Source organism: Pterocles gutturalis, unplaced genomic scaffold (genome assembly GCF_000699245.1).
Source record: "Pterocles gutturalis isolate BGI_N339 unplaced genomic scaffold, ASM69924v1 scaffold50217, whole genome shotgun sequence".
Taxonomy (NCBI): Eukaryota; Metazoa; Chordata; class Aves; order Pterocliformes; family Pteroclidae; genus Pterocles; species Pterocles gutturalis.
The window spans coordinates 1-4,941 of record NW_010114743.1 but is presented as its reverse complement, the minus strand read 5'-3'; the positions used below and the strand labels follow the sequence as shown (position 1 = coordinate 4,941).

At 41.7% G+C, this 4,941-nt stretch overlaps 1 protein-coding gene across 1 annotated transcript in view; it reads right to left on the bottom strand.

Moving 5' to 3' along the window:
- Positions 1-3,401, bottom strand: part of ITIH3 (inter-alpha-trypsin inhibitor heavy chain 3) — a 22,977-nt gene extending 19,576 nt beyond the window's left edge. Inside the window, exon 1 of the mRNA XM_010074902.1 lies at positions 3,351-3,401. The gene's annotated coding sequence lies outside the window, so the exon portion shown is untranslated. The remainder of the gene's footprint in view (positions 1-3,350) is intronic.
- Between the last annotated feature and the right edge of the window lie 1,540 nt (positions 3,402-4,941).

The following is a 4,941-nucleotide window of genomic DNA, read 5'->3' as shown; positions in this document are numbered from 1 at the left end:
CTTTCCACTCTTTCAGACTTATTCCTAAATTATTCCTGTTTCACCCCAACAGCCTCTCACTCTAACATGTAAGAGGTAAGATGCTAAGTCAGGCTTACTGAGAGGAGAGGTGGTCACTATGAAAAGCTAGATGGAGCTGGGAAAAAAAAAGCTATTAGAACTTTTTTTTGGTATATTGCTCCCAGAGTGGGTGCAAATACCAGAAGCTCTACAAAATTAGCATGTATTCTCTTCTGAAGGACAGAACATGCTTGCAAATACACTTATTGAATATGTTAAAACAACAGCTTGTGTAACTCAGTTCCTGGAAGCTCAGCTGCAAATATGTTATCTCTTTTGGCTCCAAGAGCCTCATGGGTCACATTTTGTGCAACCATGTTTACCTGCTCCACTAAATAGAGGGGTAAGGACACAGTAAAGTATCAAGTCAGATTCACATCTCAGGCAGATTTAAGGTTTTTGTTACCTTTCACAGTCAGGAGTTTTACAGGTTGGAAACTGAGACACTGAGTGTTATTTTTTGTTTATTTTGGATTTTTTTTTTTTCAAGACTATATTAAATCTGTGGTAATGCAAGTTTTTGGGGGTGAGGCTTCTCAGCTTCTGTAAGAGTCTGGCCAAAAAGCCTGTGTATGTTTCTCTAGGTTCATCTTTCAAACTGTTGTTGCCATGCAGGTGATTTCTGTGTGTGCATCTCTCCTGCATCAGAAACCTATGTGGACTTTTTTAATGCCTGTGTTGAGTATGGACCCCAGGGAAATGGAAAGCTGGAAGTCACTGAAATATCAGTTTGCTTGGTACAAACTTTTCCTTAAAGTGGAATTACCAAGCAGTTTAAGAATAGAAAAAACCTACAAAAATGTGTTCTTTAGTTACAAATTCTGCAATTCTGACTACTGCTTCCTAGATTAAAAGATACTTTACCTGCATTTAATTCTTACAGAATTGCTGCTGTGCACATTCTTTATCAGAATTATGGGTTCTACAGTGGTTTTGAAAGAGTTCTATTCCAATTCTGTAAATATTTTGTGTGGTACTCTGCCATTCTCTTTGAAATAGAAAACACAGAAAAGTGTCTCAGTGAAAGGTACTAGTCGCCTTGTACTTGGGCTGATCTTCAATGGAGACACTCAAACTGAGCTGGACATCATCCTGGGCTACCTGCTCTAGCTCACCCTGGTTTGCACAGGGGAGTGGATTAGGTGACTCCCAGATTCTGTGAGGTTTTTTTCATTCTTAATGATTTACTTGGATGTAGCTAGACACCTCACTAACATCAAGGTAATTTTAAACTATGCAGGCAGAAAGCAATAGTGTCCCATTAAAAAATATGTTATGCAGTTCTAGATCAAACTGAGATTTTAATATAGTCTACCTTGTGTAATTACAGTTGCTTGATAAAACCTTTCTATAGTATTTCCACCTATTTGCCAGTTGCACCAATTATTAGAATTTTTTTCAGTTTTATAACAGTAACAAATTCTGATTTTGTTTAATACTGTTTTGCTGTGGCAACAGCAAAGAATATAGGTGAAAAAAATCAATAGAAATTGGAGAGGAACAGCAAAGGAAAAAAGAAATTTGAGCTCCCAACAAAACAGGGAGGGAAAAGAGGGCTCCCATTAGAGTACTTGCTGAAGGAAGACTTTATTTTACAGCTTAGGAAACTAAACCACAGCAGGACTAAAAGATTGGGCAAAGACTGTACAGTTAACTTCAAGTGACCGTTGGGAATTTGCAACACTAAAGGAGGTATTTGCGTATATCCTTAGGGTACTACATGGGAAAAATAAAGCATGAAAAATTATTTCAAAATCTACAGCAACATTAGAGATTTCATCATCCCAACTGATGTTAATTGGAAATAACAGGGAAAAGACCATAATGCAGCTAAGCTGGGAAAACTAAACTTCCTTGTGAGCTACGTAGGAGTCTCACTGCTGCCAAATTGAGAGACCTATAAAAGGAAGGCTGTATCATCACTACCTGTGATTTGAATACTTTGAATACGTAGGTCTACAGGTAGTTTTTAATTTAGAAAAAAACTTTCCTACTCTTAGCAGCTGCATGCATAGGAATGAAGTGTACGAGTGCACTCAAGGATCTTTGATTTGCATTTTTGGTCAATTTTCAGCAGAACTGGGTCTGCCAATTGTGTTTACCTGACTATGGCTTTAAAAGCAGCTTTGACAGCATGAAGGTCATCAGCCAGGTGGATTTCCAGCCATCCTTCATCACTCCTCACTGGCACGCTACTTGCTCAAAGGAGCTAAGACAGGGACGGGGACTGAGACCTCCACACTACATAGCAATCTCCTTCATTTCAATCAAATTACATTTGCATAAAGTATATAACAAAACCAGGAAAATCGGCCAACTTTTCTGTAGTGTTCTGCATGCACAGAGCTTTGGTCATTTTCCCTTTCAAAAGGCTTTAGCACTGCAACACATACAGAGAACAACAGGAAGTAAGCTAATCTGGAGGAAAAAGCTGCATTGTGTCTGAGCGACATAATGGTTAAATAGTAAGAATCCATGGCATCTCCAATTTACACCAATAGATCTCAAGGTGATTTTTAAAAGTTAGATATGTTATTATCCTGATTTTCAAATAAAAAGTCTTGGCAGAGGCCATAACCTAATCAACAGGAATTGATTGTAAATTGCTTTGTCCTGTTCTACCCACTAACCTACAATGTTCCCCAGAGAGATCTGCCCTCTGTAACTTTTAATACTACGTAACTACTGAGAGAGAGGAATATAATTTATCGAGATGAGGAGGAGTGGTGGGCAACTGAAGAAAAATAGGCAGAACATCAGGAAGCACTATCTTAGTCAGAGATCCAGTCAAAACCAGACTGGCCCCTTTAAAGGACAAAGATATATTTCATGTTATGCTAACATGCAAATCATTTGAGAAAAATCCTGCCATGTCAGTTGGATAGTGGACGTATTTATCTGGATGCCGTGTTACGTCTCTGTTTTCTGCTTCTTGGAAGCTTGTTTTTGCTTTGCTTTACATGTGCTAAAGTCAGTTCCCTTGCAGTACCGATTGCTTTCCACATTTAAATACAAGCCCACTAAAACATTTTGCCATTTGTGATGATGACAAGGAAAATAGAGGAAAGTGATGCTTCTAAGAAGAGAGTGAAGAGAGCTTCTGCCAAGCTGATTCAAAACTGAGGTTGATTAGAGGTGAACTAGTCTGAGTCACAAGTCTGATCTTGTGTTCACCACAACAGAACACGAAGCTCCTGGTAGCAGCACTGTATGAACTCTGATAAATGCTGATAAATGGCAGGAAGTTAATCTCTGAAGAATGGGAGCCCCATACATGGTTGATTACTTACCTTGATGTTTCTGACATGTGTTACCAAAAAGTCTGATGATGCAAAGGCAGGAATCAAAAACAAAACACAGAGGAATAGATGGTTTTCCATCTTGGAAAAAAGTAAGATTCCAATCTGAATGATAGGCACCAATATATATAATGCTTTGTTTACCGAGCGTTAATAAATAACCCCATGTGAAAGTGGGATTAAACATTAGGCATTCGGGAAAAATCAAATACTGAATTTTGAATGTGCATAATCTACAGATTACTGTTACAAAATGCTGTTACAGAATCTATAGAACATTTCAGCAATGTCTCTTCTATGTGACATCTCCAAACACAAACTCAACAGACATTTCCTTAGAGGCAACTGAGCTTGATCTCTACTCCAGACTCACCCCTCTTCGAAATGAAAACGGTCATCTTTCTGACACCTTCTTAAAGGCTGCCCCTGGCTCAAATTTATTGCAGCCATAACAGAGTTTGCAGTCTCTTAAACCTTTTCATGCTCCTCTTCAAAAACTACCTCGTGTAATCCTGCGTATCTCTCAGGTACCTGATTTAGGTGTCATTATTTGACACATGTCCTGACTAGTCCAGAAACATCGCATTACACACTTTCCTATTCATCTTCATGGCAGAAACCTGGGTCCGAGCTCCCAGGGTCTTGCATCTTGCACGATCAATGCCCATTCAGCCTGCTGCTGCAGGGCCCGTTTTCTTTATTTGTTATCTTGACAGTTATCTTGACAGTGTTAATTCTCTATTTTTTTAACTGGTTTCATCTCCTCCCTTGCATGAAACACAGACTTTGAGGACAGGGAGTTAAATACTCTGTGGTAATAAAATACTCAAGTTTACAGAATTTGGGGTATTTTCCATTTTACCTGGAGTCAGCTTTCTGAGGTACACAGCCATCTGAGGGACACAGGCGGAGAGGTCCAGGAGCTCCTTTTAAACCAGTCTGGAGCTTTTTAACCCAACGTGCTCTGCCAGGCCTCCCGGGCCACCTCCTGCCTCAGGGCACGGAGCAGGGTGGTGGGGCCTGTTGTGGTGCAGGGCCTTGTGGCCCTGCTGCCCTCAGGGCTGTCACCGTGTCCCTGTCCCCACCCTTCCCCGCGGCTCAGCACATGGGTCTCACAGATCAGCACACCAAGTACCCTCTTCAGAGAGTCTTTCATACAATCACAGAATGGTTTGGGTTGGAAGGGACCTTACAGACCATCCAGTTCCACCCCCTGCCATGGGCAGGGACACCTCCCACTAGCCCAGGTTGCCCAAAGCCTTATCCAGACTGGCCTTGAACCCCTCCAGGGATGGGGCATCCACAGCTTCTCTGGGCAACCTGGGCCAGTACCTCACTGCACTCACAGTAAAAAATGTCTTCCTAATATCTATATCTACCCTTTTTCAGCTTAAAACCATTACCCTTTGTCCTGTTGCTACACTCCGTGGGGCCGCACCGAGATGACAAGCCGGCCCCACACCTCCTCAGGCCACCTGCCCACTGTTAACATGGCCGATTCCCCCGCTTCTAAAATGGCCGCCGGAGCGCCGCGAAGCGCTCGTACCATAGAGACGTGCGGCGGTCTGCTCTGCACGCCGCT